The following is a 16,834-nucleotide window of genomic DNA, read 5'->3' as shown; positions in this document are numbered from 1 at the left end:
AATCTTGTATAATATTAGATTAAATAATGTTTTGAAAATACAAAATAAATAAATAGATAAATAAATAAATAAATAATAATAATAATAATAATAATAATAATAATAATTAAAAAAATGCTTTTCATATTCATTGCAATAATATATATATATATATATATATATATATATATTATATATATATATATATATATATATATATATATATATATATATATATATATTATATATATATATATATATATATATATATATATATATATATATATATATATATATATATATATATATATATATATATATATATATAGTATCTATTTTTAAAATCTTCTATGAAGTGTTTAGTAGTCTCGATACAGCTCAGTCTAATATAATCATTTCCCTTTCCTTTACAATTTGTTTATTTTCGATCTGAATTTAAAAGTTGATAAAGTTTGGCATCTGAATATGTTATGTGCTTGCAAATGATTTAATTTTCAACACTTAATCAGTCAAGATGCCTGGAAAGTGCATTTTTAATTCCAATTCTGTTGCTTTCGTGTGGATACAACCTAATGCAAATGACCGACATTCAGATCGTTGTCCAGTTTGTATTCAAAATGTTTACATTGGTAATATGGGCGAAGCTGCTGGACTAAGCCACATGAAAGGAAACCAACATTCGGAGCTTTAAAAGCGACCTCAAAAGAAACAATTGCACGAGTCTCCCCTGGGTTGTCATGCCATGACCAGAAGCGGCCAGGCCCTTTCTAAGGGCCCTATGGGCAACCTAGGGAGACACCACAGCATCGTAGAGATCTAATTAACGAGCTACTCTCGATTCAGTAATGTCAATTACTACCTCTGCCACTTTCTTTTTGACCGACCGATCAAAATTGCGCACCCTTCCTCTTTGGCATATTAATTGCTACATTCAAAATGCCATAGCACCACCACCACACCCCTCCGCCTGCTACCGACTTGGTCGGACTGCTGGTGCTTCCTTGCACCTGCCAGTGCAGGCGGTCCCCCCCCCCCCCCCCCCCCACCTTTCCTGTCATGGACAGAAGAGCTGGCTAAGGTCGGCTTTTGTTCTCACGACAGGCGTGCGCTACAATAGCTTGTTCTGAATGTGCACGTAAAACCCTATGACCTGTCCTGACCTAAACCTATCAGAAACATTGCTACCTTTTTGAACACTCCGAAAAAGAACGATGGCAGTACTGAATCTTCCAACGGGAAAGAACACACCACTGGATCACATACAAAACAAACGGTATGTAGCTTCTTTATATATTTTAAAATACTAATTTATATTAAAATTTTATTTTGTTTGCAGATGTCGTCAAGTCAGTCTACCTTTCTGAAAACAGAAGACACACAGAAGGCAGAAATAGTGTGGACTCTAAACAGTGTGAAATAGTGTGGACTCTAAACAGTGTGACGTCATATTACTCGTACAAAAGACACACAGAAGGCAGAACTAGGGTGAACTCTAAACAGTGTGCAATAGTCTGGACTCTAAACAATGTGAAATAGTGTGGACTCTAAACAGTGTGAAATAGTGTGGACTTTAAACAGTGTGAAATAGTGTGGACTCTAAACAGTGTGACGTCATATTACTCGTACAAAAGACACACAGAAGGCAGAACTAGGGTGAACTCTAAACAGTGTGCAATAGTCTGGACTCTAAACAATGTGAAATAGTGTGGACTCTAAACAGTGTGAAATAGTGTGGACTTTAAACAGTGTGAAATAGTGTGGACTCTAAACAGTGTGACGTCATATTACTCGTACAAAAGTGTAGAAGGTAATGCAGAATTATGTCCTGGCAGCACAATAAACCCAAGTCTATCAATGTCGTGAAAGAAAAAGTTTGTATTTGATAAATCATGGTCTGGCTCCATATTTTCGTTTCATATTTTATTATGATATTAAGAAGAGTGACACATACGTACTTTTGTTTCACGAATCTCTTTATGACAAACTTCAACTTAAATGAACATGCATGTTCGTTTTATGTTTTATGGAGAAGTCTACTAAAGTTGTCCAAAACATTACTAGGACTTTGCTTTCCTGGGACATGGGATTGAGACAGATTGTTTAGCTCACTTCTCCTCACTAACGGAACACTGCAATGTTGCCGACCTACTTCAAATTTCAGTGGATGGACCAAATGTGAATCATAAATTCTATTGTGACTTTACATCTGGTGTCACTGACAAAGAGTTGGTAAACATTGGTGGAATGTAGGCTGTACATGAGAGAGAGAGAGAGAGAGAGAGAGAGAGAGAGAGAGAGAGAGAGAGAGAGAGAGACAGAGACAGAGAGACAGACAGAGACAGAGACAGAGTGAGTGAGAGACAGACAGACAGACAGACAGACAGAAACAGTCAGTCAGCTAGACAAACAGATAGACAGAGACAATAGTTGACGGTCAGAAACTTGAAGGACCTCTCTTCGTGTCTATAACACAGTGAAGGTGTCAATCATACACATAAAATAGCATGCAAGTACAGTCTATAGGCGAGATTGAAGTGTGCACCTTTGACAAGAGAAAGTTTATTTTTTAACAACACCACTAGAGCACATTGATTTATTAATCATCGGCTATTGGATGTCAAAGCTATGATCATTTTGACACAGTCATAGAGAGGAAACCCGCTACATGTTTCTACTAGCAGCAAGGGATCTTTTATATGCACCATCCTACACACAGGATATCACATACTATGGCCTTTGATATACCAGTCGTGATGCACTGGCTGGAACGAGAAATAACCCAAATGGGCCCACCAACGGGGACTGATCCTAAACCGACCGCGCATCAGGCGTGCGCTTTACCACTGGGCTACCACCAGCCTCCTATTGAGAAAGAAGGAATATATGTTTACCTAACGACGCACTCAACACATTTTAGTTTCGTGTATATGGCGTCAGACATATGGTTAAGGACCACACAAATAATGAAGGCACTATTTTGATGAGCAGCAAGGACTCATTAACATGCACAACCCCACGGAAAGGACAGTAGATGCTATTGACTTTGTTAAACCAATAGTGGCGCACTGGCTGTGGGGATCGATCCTCGATCGACCGCGCATCAGACAACTGGTTTACCACTAGGCTATGTCCCACGCGAAGTGGACGTTTAAAGGTGCACAGGACTTGAAGGAGGAGCGGAGTCGTTAGTTTGAACCTGGTAAGTGACAAGTTCATATTCAGTGCGGGCTTTGAGAGAGAGAGAGAGAGAGAGAGAGAGAGAGAGAGAGAGAGAGAGAGAGAGAGAGAGAGAGAGAGAGAGAGAGAGAGAGAGAGAGAGAGAGAGAGAGAGAGGGGGGGGGGGGATTGGTGTAAGGCCACACAACGCCGAACGTCTTGTTCTATAGCCTAACAATTAACGTCAACGACAGCCCTGGTAGACAAACTGATAACAAGTAGGTGACCAGAACATCGTGCTTGGACCTTTCCTGCATATACTAGTCAGCATAAAGACGAACGCAACGACACCAAATGATTTTTAAAAGTGATGAAACCGTAGAACATAAGAACTCACGATAGTATTAACTAATTGTACTGGTTTTGTCGTTTACGCTTATGTACATCATCACGTGATCGAGTGGCCGTTTTATGTATTATACGTTTAAGCCAATGTCAATGTGAAAAGAAACCATGTTGTGATAAATACCTACATGAGGCAGTTTCAGGTAGCATGGAATTAGTTTCATCATCCAGCACAAAATGTCCCGAAAGCTTACCGTCCATTTCAATTTGTCATAACGGATACATAATGCTTATGAAAGATAATTTGCCTTTATCAAGCCTGAATTACCCACGGAGCAAACTAATCCCATTAGGTGTTTGGCGTTAAATTAGACCGAATATATACTGCACAGTGTATTCATGTCGACGTTCATCGTTTCTTTCTAAGTGTAATCAAAATGAACTCGTTTGTTAAATTAGACCGAATATATACTGCACAGTGTATTCATGTCGACGTTCATCGCTTCTTTCTAAGTGTAGTCAAAACTGAACTCATTTGTTAAATTAGACCGAATATTACTACAGTGTATGTCGACGTCAAGTGTAATCAAAATAAACTCATTTGTTAAATTAGACCGAAAATATACTGCACAGTGTATTCATGTCGACGTTCATCGCTTCTTTCTAAGTGTAGTCAAAACTGAACTCATTTTTTAAATTAGACCGAATATATACTGCACAGTGTATTCATGTCGACGTTCATCGCTTCTTTCTAAGTGTAGTCAAAACTGAACTCATTTGTGTCGGTACAGAAATATGTATAGATATTAAACTAACGTCATATGTCGCCACCTTCAATTACTAATAAATACCAACTACATTTGTAGATTACAATATGACTAGATTAGATTAGATTAGATATGTTTTAAACGTGCTCACATACCTCTATGGTTTCGAGCACGCCTATCCCCAGTCCGGCCTCCGATATAATCGGTGGTCTGACTCGGGGCAGGAAAAACCTAACAATAAAATTTTGAAATTTTAAACTGGAGGTCAAAAAGAGTAAATATATTATGTCGACATTAATAATTTTGAATGCGTTCCTAAAGGAAATACAGAAATCCCTACTCTACACCTATATAATTATTTAAAATTAACGCAAATTTAGATGGGGAAGTCTAAAAGTAAAAATACAAAAATTTTCTTTTTTTCTTTTTTTTTAAATTTTTTTTTTTTATATATATATATATATATATTTAGTCCCCAGAGGCAAGGGAAAGGGTAGGGGGGTAAGCCCGGCCCGCAGAAAAGTTATATTAAATTTAATATTTATTTAAAAAGATTACCAATCGTATTTCGGGCCTAGGTGTGACGAGAAGGAAGGGGAGAAGGGGGCGAGAAGGGGGGCCGGAACTTTCACAGAAACCTACGGCCAAACCGCCTACGCCCTATGGCCCCAAAACACCTAACCACCGGCACCACAACCACACACCCCACCGTGTCCAACCGCAGCTCGATCCAGTCATGGCAATCATTTGTAGAAGGTCACTAGTAGAGTGACCTAAAGCTTTAGCAGAAGGTCACTAGGAGAGTGTCCCAACCCAGTTACCTGCCCTGTTGAATTATATAATTGTTTAATTAAAAATCTAAAACATAGTTAAAATAATGATAAAAAAATATGAAACAGATTAAATGAGCGAGCATGCCAGTAACCTACATTATATTTTATTTTATTTAATTTTTAAAACAGATATTAAACAAATTATAAAAGACGAACTATATACATGTATAAGGTGCAGTTTCCGGAACGGGGAGGGGATTACTGCCAGATAAGCCTCCCCCCATAATCCGAGCAACAATCACACATTCAATCATACAACATATATACATTACACAACAAAACAAGACAACAAAAATTAAAAGTAATCGGCTAAAGATAAAACCCCGCCCAGCCCCCCCCCCCCCCCGACAAAACGGGGGGCAAGGCGGAGAAACCCCAACCAATTTAAATATAATTTAAAAAAAAAAAAAAAAAAATGGGGGGTAAGAAAGGAAAAATAAATATTAATTTTAATTTTATTTTAATAGTTTTAATTCATCCAGGTACCGGACTAAGCGAGATAGCACTCCCAAAACGCATACCCTAATGGACATTACGTGCATATAATAAGGGGGAGTCCCAGTCGAGGCCGGAGAAGCAACAACCAAGTATTGACCCCGACCCCCGGGAACTTTCCAAATGCGATTCCAGGACCGCCGCTCGGTGCTGTTTACCAGCTTATGAGCCCGGCGCCCAGATGTAATTTAATAGAAACAAAAAATTAGATAAAATATTACAAATAAATGATACATGGTAAATCAAATATTTAGATATTAACCTTTGTCTCCATCACATAGGCCATTAATAACCTATCTATAGTTAATTTATACTGTTTATTTGGATTTAATAAAAAAAAATTGAATAAAAACAATGTTATTTTTATGAAAACAGTTTTTTAATTTAGTTCTGTTATTTGTATATTTATTGCAGAAGAATAAAAAATGATTTACATCTTCTGCCACATTACAATGGGTGCAATTAGGACTGCTACTTTTTTTCATTTTAAATTTAGTTTGGTTTAAAGCGACAGAAACACCCATACGTAATCTAGTAATTATTTTAGTAGATTTAATATTAAATCATATAGGACCCTGTGAAGAGACAACAGGTTTAATATTAGCGTGCGATGCTTTCGTCCTATGGTTCCACTCTGTTTGCCATAGACGGTCAACGCATGGCACAATTATTGAATAAATTTCACTATAATTATACTTAATTTTAACCTTAACTTCCTCATCCAAAACGGCTCTTTTAGCACACTGATCAGCCATTTCATTGCCATGGATACCCACATGAGCGGGTACCCACTCAAAGACGACCTCCACCCCTGCCTGAACAATTTTATTGTAAAAGCTGATAATATTTTTAACAATTTCGGGCCTGACACTGTGGGAACCATCTATGGCATTAAGGGCACTCAAGCTGTCAGATAATATTATCAATTTATTTTGGTCCTCCAGTTTATTATGGTTATTTAAAATCCACACCAGGGCATATTGTATAGCCAACAGCTCCGTGGTGTAGACCGAAACATTATCAGTCAGTCTGGCTCTATAATAACTATATCCATTTAATTCCTTGACGGCAAAGGCCATACCAGTTCTTCCATTTATGGGGTTCTTGGAGCCGTCTGTATAAATTTGTAAATAATTTTTGTATCTTTCCCCCATAATAATTCTAAAAAGAGTATTTTTAAACACTGGTAGGTCTATTTGTGCTAATTCATTTTTAATAAAAATATATACACTACTCAAAAGAATTTAAGGGTCAGACGATATTTTCGACATTATTTTCTGAATGTCAAATATATTAGCTAGACCATAATGTCACGCATGGTATTGTTCCATTTTGACGAAAGTGGGTCTAAGCAACCCATAAATTAATTAAAATCCACTGCCATTGACACTGTCGACTAGTTCTAATGGCGAAAACATGCTTACATTTGCACGTAAATTAGGGCGAAAGCGAAAGGTCTGCTAAGTGCCCATAACTTGCTGTTTCACAAAGCCTTCATTTGCACGCTTTGCACGTGTATTCCATGTTCCCAATGCTGAATTTCCGTATAATTGGAGCTTGCGTTCGTGTACGGTGTACACTCCAAATTCGACAATGGTACGACTTCAACTGACTATCGAAGATCGAGGAAGGGCTATTGCTTGGCTTCAGGATGGCAATACGCAAAGAAATGTTGCTCTGAGACTTGGTGTCAGTCAGAGTGTCATTGGCCGACTGTGGCGACGGTACCAAGCAACGAATTCTGTTCGAAATCGTCCACGTTCGGGAAGAACAAATAGAGAGGACCGCTACATCACCAATATGGCTCTACGTCAACGCACAGCCACTGCACGCCGATTACGTGACAATCTGCGGACTGCGACTGGAACTCAAGTGTCTGATTAAACCATACGCAATCGTCTGAGAGCCAATAATCTACGCTGCCGTCGCCAGGCTGTTCGACCACCACTCCTACCACGTCACAGAACGGCCAGACGTCACTGGTGCACGCTTCATCTGCGGTGGCAACGTGTTCAGTGGGGTCGAGTGATGTTCACTGATTAGTCCAGGTTTAGTCTTCAGTTCAACGACGGTCGGGTTCGTGTCTACAGACGTCCCAGGGAGCGCTTCGCTGACGTTAACGTTAGACAACGTCACCGGTTCGGTGGTGGCAGCGTCATGGTGTGGGGCGGCATCTCTATCCACCACAGGACCCCCCTCTATGTGGTGGATGGCAATCTGAATGGAATCCGCTATCTGAATGAGATTATCCGGCCGTTGGTTCTCCCAGGCCTTCAGCAGATTGGCGGCGGGACAGTTCGGGATAACCATGCCCCTCCGACCAACCTTCATGATCTGGGTCAACTTCTTATGGCAGAGTGGCAGGCCATTCCCCAAGAGTTCTTCAGACGTCTGATCAACAGCATGAGGCAACGATGTGTCGAGTGTATTCGCGCCAGGGGTGGATTCACACACTATTAAACGAATGTTCTAATGTGTAAAATCCATGTTTGACAACCTTCAACTTTGACAGTATGTCATGTGACTTTCTTGTATACAGTGACGTTTATTTGTGTTTTTTTGTAAATATGGAACAATAAATAAAAGTTTTGGTTTAGTTTACATCATCAATCTAATACACTCTGAAACTTATTTGGTTATAAATTTTTGACCCTTAAATTTTTTTGAGTAGTATATATTTACCTTACGGGGTATAAGAACCCATGGGGCTTTGAATCTAGCACTACAATCACTTATAGGTAGATTCGCCACCCCAAAATCATTAGCAAAACGTAATAGATAAGAATAAATGGATATATTGGAGTCCCTGACTGACTGAGTATATAGGGAAGTAAGTTTATTTATTGGGTTATCTCTAACCAAGTTTTTAGTTTTATATAAATGTTTTAGTCCCTGCTTTATTTTTCTAAGGGTAAGTGGTAGCACTCCAAGTTCAGCTAGGACACTATCATGGGGCGTGCAAACAGAAGCTCTAGTAATAGTACATAGTGCCCTGTCATACACGCTCTCAAGCCTCTTAAGCTGGGTGTCACTGGCACACCCAAAGGCCTGCACACCATATTGAAGTCTTGAGACTATGAATGCCTCAAAAATCATGAGCAGAGTTTTCCTATCATTGCCCCATGGGACAGCTGATAATACTTTTAATAAATTTATATAATATTTACAAATGCCAACTACATTGGCTATATGCTCGACAAAAGAGAGACGCTGGTCAAAGGTCACTCCCAAAAAGCGGACCGATTTGACTTGAGTAATTTCTTTACTATCATACATTAAATCTAGTTTTGGCATGGGCTGACCGATTCTGCCCAGAAAAGAAATAGAACAAGTTTTAGATTGGGAAATGGTAACCCCCTAGTCCTCAGACCAATTTTGTAAAACATTTAAATCCGACTGGAGGTCTGTTTTAACCAATTCAAAAGTATTCCCTACCCTCCAGAAGGCTGTATCGTCCGCGAACAGACCGATACTTAATTGAGAATGTTTAGATACATTGTCAGTGAGTGATTTTGCCAAATCATTAACAAAGATGCCGAATAACGTTGGAGCTATCACTGACCCCTGGGGTTCCAAACCACGTCACCGGATGTCTATAGGTATACCCCCGCCTCTGCGAGTCTTAGCCATAGTATTGCAATAAGATTTCACATTATCCAGAGCATTATTCGAGCTTGACATTTGACAGTTTCAACTGCAGTGTCATTAAAAGGTACACGAGAGCAATAACATCAGTAATGACATATTACAGGAAGATATGTATCTAATGGAAATATGCTTCTATCGTATTTGTCAGTAGAAAGTTTGGTTAGACTTTACAGTTTCCGACAACACGATCGGTAGCGGTGTCCCATTTTTAATAGATGTGGATACGACTGGGCGAGCTACAGTCAACTCCCACACGTTCAAACCAAACCTTTATAAAACACGTCTTATCTAACAGCAATCATATTTCAATTGTTTTTAAATGATTTATGCGACTTGATTTATTTCCCCTTAAGTCCTCCGAACCCTACACTTTGGCGCTGACACTTAAAGCATGGAGGAATCTGTTTTGTGTTACCGGATGAAATTCGCCCATTAGGTCGAACCATTCTACAGGTCTCTACGTCTTAGTCTACACTGTTAGCGTGGACCTGCTTTCTAAAGTCAGAGCTGTCGATCGGTCTTTACCAAATTGCCTTGTGGAACACAGATTACAGCGAATTGAGTATTAGGCTCCAGCGAAGGGGTCCACGCTGTGTATATTAATCTGAACAGTGGCGCCAGCGAGGGGGTCCACGCTGTGTATATTAATCTGAACAGTGGCGCCAGCGATGGGGTCCACGTTGTGTATATTAATCTGAACAGTGGCGCCAGCGAGGGGGTCCACGTTGTTTATATTAATCTGAACAGTGGCGCCAGCGAAGAGGTCCACGGTGTGTATATTAATATGAACAGTGGCGCCAGCGAGGGGGTCCACGTTGTGTATATTAATCTGAACAGTGGCGCCAGCGAAGAGGTCCACGGTGTGTATATTAATATGAACAGTGACGCCAGCGAGGGGGGTCCACGTTGTGTATATTAATCTCAACTGTGGCGCCAGCGAAGGGGTCCACGTTGTGTATATTAATGTCAACAGTGTCCTTGCCTCGCGTCTAGTTTGTGAGGGCCACATGCTCTGGTCGTCTTGATTACTCCATTGTACAACAAGACGTTTGGTGCATACACGACAGGCCCAATTGCTCCAATCGCCTGCAGTGCAGCCAATCTATGAACATAATGGCCTAACCCACCACAGACTGCAATAGTAATAGATTAATGTTTTTCTGAAACACTGATGCCAACTAAATAACAAATATAATGAGTGGAATATTGTTTATTTTGTGTACCCACTTCTGACATCTCGGGCTTTACGCTATCACGGTATTTGTATTTGTTTATTCAGTAAGTCACCACTAGGTCCTAATTGAGAGAGAGAGAGAGAGAGAGAGAGAGAGAGAGAGAGAGAGAGAGAGAGAGAGAGAGAGAGAGAGAGAGAGAGAGAGAGAGAGAGAGAGAGAGACAGACAGACAGAGATACAGAGATACAGAGAGGGAGAGAGAGGTTAATGGTTTGTTTCTGAAACTTTGGAGAGTGAAGAATCATATACAAAAATGATACTAATCTATAAAGAGTGGAACATTGTTAATGTTCACGTTAAATGTACTGCACTTGTCTCACAATATCGCGGACTCAATAATATACTCTTCAAAAGAAGAAACGCAAAACCACATTGTCGTAACATTTGGAGAATTGATTTAATTATTGAATGGTGAGTCCGATAATTACCAAATGTTGCAGGATTGTTCACAATTCACTCTAGTCGACTGTGAGTAAGTGATAGGACACACCACCAAGGTCAAGGTCATCTGGAGTCAATACCGGGTGTGGCCTCCGCGTGTATTGACAACTGCCTGGCACCGCCTGCCCATTGAAGCAACCAGAGTACGGATGACGTCCCGGGGGATGATGGCCCACTCGGCCTGCAAGGCTGCTGCCAGCTCGGGCAGGGTCTGGGGCTGTGGTTGTCGCTGTCGGAGGCGTCGGTCCAACTCGTCCCATAGATGCTCATTTGGGTTCAAATCCGGTGATATCGATGGCCAAGGAAGGACATTAATGTTGTTGTTCTGTAGGAAGCCGTTGTGAGACGTGCTTGTGTGAGGCCTGGCGTTGTCATGTTGGAACACTGCGTTGGCGTTGGCCATAACTGGAACGATGTGTGGCCGGAGGATCTGGTCAATGTAGCCCTGTGCATTCAGGTTGCCCTGCACGTGGACCAGGTCAGTTACTGCCAGTGTGTGAGATGGCTGCCCACACCATGACACTACCCCCGCCGAATCTGTCCACTTCCTGCACGCAGTTTGCCGCATAAAGTTCACCACGACGCCTATACACGCGACATCTTCCATCATGACGTCGGAGCAGAAATCGGGACTCGTCACTGAACCACACCTGTCTCCATCGCAGTTGAGGCCATTGTCGATGAATCTGGCACCACTGCAGTCGGAGTCGACGGTGTTGTGGTGTTAAGATGACACCTCGAACTGGACGTCTGGCACGAATTCCTACCTCACGTAGGCGGTTCCGTACGGTCTGGTCGGATATCCTGCGCAAACCTGGTATTGCTGCGGCTGTGGAGGTGGCAGTAGTCAATCGTTCCCGAAGGTGGCGTACCCGGATGTAGCGGTCCTGCCCGGGGGTAGTGACCCGTGGTCGACCGGATCTAGGGAGGTCACGTGTTGATCCATGTTGCTGGTAACGGTCCCACAGTCTGGAGATGGTGCTTGGTGACACATGGAATGCCCTGGCAACGGCCGTTCTGGATTCGCCTGCGTCTAGTCGGCCGATGGCATTGTTTCTCTGCGGTTCACTGAGACGTGGCATGTCCTGGATTGTCAACTGTCGGCCAGATACAGAGGCCAGGCAAGCGAACACCCTGCACTTTTATACTGTCGGTGTTCATGTTGCACGTGCAGACAACGCACGTGCAGTGGTGACATGGTTTGCACGTGGCTGCGTTTTTGCGAATATTCACATTTTGGAACTTTATTGTACAGTAGCAGCGTTTTATCGAATGTAACCGTGGGAATGTGTTTGGGACATGCAATGACCTTATATTCACAAAGCATGAACCGGTAGGAAACATAAAATCGGAGTTATAACCCATTTGTACCCTTTTGCGTTTCTTTTTTTGAAGAGTATATCACAGCATTTGTATTGGTTATGTTTAGCACGAGCAACGCTCCTGGTATCAATTTTAATTGTAGAAATGTGATGACAGATGATATACTAAGGTCTTTATTGAGAATCGAGATTGATATTTTGGGGACCAATGTAAAATATATGCAGTTGTACGGAGCATTTTCACTGATAATCTGTATTGACTAATTAGATATGTAATGGATATATAAGATGAGAGCACGGACATCTGTTAGAAACTCCAACAAAAGTAACTTTACCTCCGTATACTATGGGTATATTATTTGAGTTCTGCAATAGCACTAAGTACCGCGATATATTGTAAATGCAGTATATGAAGTTTCTTCTCTCTTTTATTTTATTTGTTGTATTTTTTGTTAACTTCGTGGTATATTCGTCCATTCTCTGTACGATATTAACCTTTATTGTCTCTAATTCAGTTTATATTGCGGGTAACTGAACTAATTTCGTATATTTTGTCGTCTGCTGTGATGTGGAAACAGGTGTCACCGCTCAGCTAGTGTTCAGCCTTTTATTACTTGTCATTTAGTCCTATTTAGACTTGTCTTTCATTGAAATCATGCCTTGGTCACTGGGTAGATGGTAAACGTGTCAAATATTCAGTTGATTAAAAGTAACAATATTTAACCCTACACTGTACATCAGTTACCAGAAATGGTGTTTGCAAGTATAATTATTCCCTTTGTACATTCTAATTTTTTCACCCGTACCCCATAACCTGCATCATCCGCCATACAAATAAACATAACGTTGGAATCGAGTTATTCTAGATGTCGTATCACGAATGACGTGCAATGTCCTAATTAAAGATCTATTGTAGAATGAGCTTGAGTGTTAATTATATCGGGTTGTAGAGCAGAAAGTGATGCAATTAGAAACTCCATTTTACTAATGTCTTCAAGAGTTCTGGCATGAGAGTTTTCCACAGCGTTTGAAGTCGACTGCTAAACAATTTCCCATACCATCCTTATTAGCACAAATCAAATACACTTGTACTCTTCATATGCCCGTTTTAATATGTTCTCTTGCATGGGGGGGGGGGGGGGGGGGGGGGCAGGGTAGATAAGAAAAGAGAAAATCTAGTACTACTGGGATGACTATATTTGACAAACATCTTTTAAAACTCTAATATATCATTTATGGTTAAATATTATTCGTTCTCAATTAATGATGGTTGCTTGTTTTGGACTTTTGAGTAAAACCTACCAGTAGCGAGGACGACCTGGTAATATAGTAACGAGGACCTGGTAAGATATCAATGAGGACCTGGTAAGATATCAACGAGGACCTGGTAAGATATCAACGTGGATTTGGTAAGATATCAATGATGACCTGGTAAGATATCAACGAGGACCTAGTAAGATATCAATTATGACCTGGTAATATATCAACGAAGTCCTGGTAAGGTATCAACGAGGACCTGGTAAGATAAAAATGAGGACCTGATAAAATATCAACGAAGACCTAGCAAGATAGCAATGAAGACCTGTTAAGATATCAACGAGGACCTGGTAAGGTACCAAAGAGGACCTAATAAGATATCAATGAGGATCTGGTAAAATATCAATGAGGACCTGGTAAGATGTCAACGAGGACCCGGTAAGATATCAATGAGGACATGGTAAGATACCAACGCGGACCTGGTGAGATTTCAATGAGAATATGGTAAGATATCAATGTGATCTTCGTAAGATATCAACGGGAACCTGGTAAGATATCACTGAGGACATGGTAAGATATCAACGAGGACCTGGTAACGTAATAATGTGATCCTGCTAAAATATCAATGAGGACATGGTAAGATATCAATGAGTACCTGGTAAGATATCAGTGAAGATCTGGTAAGATATCAATGATGACATGATAAAATATCAGTGAAGACCTGGTTAGATAGCAACGAGGACCTTGCAAGATATCATCGTTGACCTGGTAACGTAACAATGTGATCCTGCTAAAATATCAATGAGGATCTGGACATATATCAACGAAGACCTGGTAAGATATCAACGAAGATCTGGTAAGATATCAACGAGGACCTGGTAAGATATCAATAAGGATCTGGACAGATATCAACGAGGACCTGGTAAGATATCAACGAGGACCTGGTAAGATATCAACGAGGACCTGGTAAGATATTTTTTATAAGAGTCTTCAGAAGAACTCATGACGTCATTGATATATTGAACTATCTTCACTCGTATCATAGATCATGTTCAGTGTTTTGGGCTGGAGATAAAAAGGAAATCATAATATTGGGATAATACTATTTGTCATAACTCAAATAAACGTTTTTAATTGTTGTTTTTTCATTAATGTTGTGGGGCAGGGTTCACCATTTTTTTAAAAGATAAGTCTCAACATATAAATAGGAGGTGGGATTTAGCTCAGTCGGTTGAGTGCTCGCTTCAGGTGCATGCATCGCATCATCTAACCACATTAGTGGATCCATTCAACTGGGGTTTTTTCTTGTTCCAACCACACCTGGTCAAAGACCATGGTATGTGCTTTTCTGTCTGTGAGAAAGTGCATATAAAAGATCCCTTGATGTGTTAAGAAACATGTAGCGGGTTTGACCCCCAGTAGCCTGTGATTAATTAATCAATGTGTTCTAGTGATGTCGTTAAACAAAACAAACTATCAACATGTCAGCAAAACACCAACTTTGTCAAAAATAACGGAAAAAATATTGTTGTAACATTTTTTTTTTTTTAGAAAATTAAAAATTAAAAGCAGATTAAGAAGACTGGTAAACAATGTTTTTGAATTAGCTACACCTAATGAAAAGATGTGGGAAAGAAATGTTCTCATTTTACCCGTTCTTTGTTAAAATTGAGTTATGGAAAAATGATGAAAACGAAAACTCTTTAAAATGTACTGCTTTCAAAAGAAACTCTTATAAATTCAAAGAATGTTTAATGATCTTCAATGTTGTATTCTTGCAAACATGTTAATCTCAGATTTCGGTTAAACTTAGTTTGAATATTTGATATTATATGTATATAACATAGTATGTTTAACGTACTCCTATTTCATATTACATGTAGATCATAAAGGTTTTTGTGCATGCACTATAAAGTTAAGACTAGGTAAAAGAAGAACACCGAAGAACACTGCAAACTTCTAGGACTGTACAAAGATCACAGTAAAGGAGCATAAAACAAGACTTACCCGTGGATGGCAAACTGTACTTTGGTTCGTTTGCTGTGAGGATTCCTTGCAAAAGTTAAGAGGTAAAGTAATAGCATGTGCAGATAACTGGTTATGGATGGTGATGAACGTTCTTCGTGACAATAACTGGTTATGGATGTGATGAACGTTCTCCGTGACAATAACTGGTTATGGATGGTGATGAACGTTCTCCGTGACAATAACTGGTTATGGATGGTGATTAACGTTCTTCGTGACAATAACTGGTTATGGATGGTGATGAACGTTCTCCGTGACAATAACTCGTTATGGATGTGATGAACGTTCTTCGTAACAATAACTGGTTATGGATGTGATGAACGTTCTTCGTGACAATAACTGGTTATGGATGTGATGAACGTTCTCCGTGACAATAACTGGTTATGGATGGTGATGAACGTTCTTCGTGACAATAACTGGTTATGGATGTGATGAACGTTCTTCGTGACAATAACTGGTTATGGATGGTGATGAACGTTGTTCGCGACAATAACTGGTTATGGATGGTGATGAACGTTCTTCGTGACAATAACTGGTTATGGATGTGATGAACGTTCTCCGTGACAATAACTGGTTATGGATGTGATGAACGTTCTCCGTGACAATAACTGGTTATGGATGGTGATGAACGTTCTTCGTGACAATAACTGGTTATGGATGAACGTGATGAACGTTCTTCTTCGTGACAATAACTGGTTATGGATGTGATGAACGTTCTTCGTGACAATAACTGGTTATGGATGGTGATGAACGTTCTTCGTGACAATAACTGGTTATGGATGGTGATGAACGTTCTCCGTGACAATAACTGGTTATGGATGGTGATGAACGTTCTTCGTGACAATAACTGGTTATGGATGGTGATGAACGTTCTTCGTGACAATAACTGGTTATGGATGGTGATGAACGTTCTTCGTGACAATAACTGGTTATGGATGGTGATGAACGTTCTTCGTGACAATAACTGGTTATGGATGGTGATGAACGTTCTTCGTGACAATAACTGGTTATGGATGTGATGAACGTTCTTCGTGACAATAACTGGTTATGGATGGTGATGAACGTTCTTCGTGACAATAACTGGTTATGGATGGTGATGAACGTTCTTCGTGACAATAACTGGTTATGGATGGTGATGAACGTTCTTCGTGACAATAACTGGTTATGGATGGTGATGAACGTGACAATAACTGGTTATGGATGGTGATGAACGTTCTTCGTGACAATAACTGGTTATGGATGGTGATGAACGTTCTCATTGACAATAACTGGTTATGGATGTGATGAACGTTCTCCGTGACAATAACTGGTTATGGATGTGATGAACGTTCT

At 40.2% G+C, this 16,834-nt stretch overlaps 1 protein-coding gene and 1 long non-coding RNA gene across 2 annotated transcripts in view; both read left to right on the top strand.

Annotated features, from left to right (window-relative positions):
* LOC121372427 overlaps positions 1–1,882 on the top strand; it is a 36,127-nt gene extending 34,245 nt beyond the window's left edge. Inside the window, exon 3 of the long non-coding RNA XR_005957926.1 lies at positions 1,316–1,882. This is a non-coding gene — a long non-coding RNA (uncharacterized LOC121372427). The remainder of the gene's footprint in view (positions 1–1,315) is intronic.
* Positions 1–16,834, top strand: part of LOC121372424 (popeye domain-containing protein 3-like) — a 466,410-nt gene that overhangs the window by 268,039 nt on the left and 181,537 nt on the right. The window lies entirely within an intron of this gene.

Source organism: Gigantopelta aegis, chromosome 4, assembly GCF_016097555.1.
Source record: "Gigantopelta aegis isolate Gae_Host chromosome 4, Gae_host_genome, whole genome shotgun sequence".
Classification (NCBI taxonomy): Eukaryota; Metazoa; Mollusca; class Gastropoda; order Neomphalida; family Peltospiridae; genus Gigantopelta; species Gigantopelta aegis.
The sequence above is the reverse complement of the archived record's forward strand: the minus strand, read 5'-3'. Positions and strand labels throughout refer to the sequence as shown.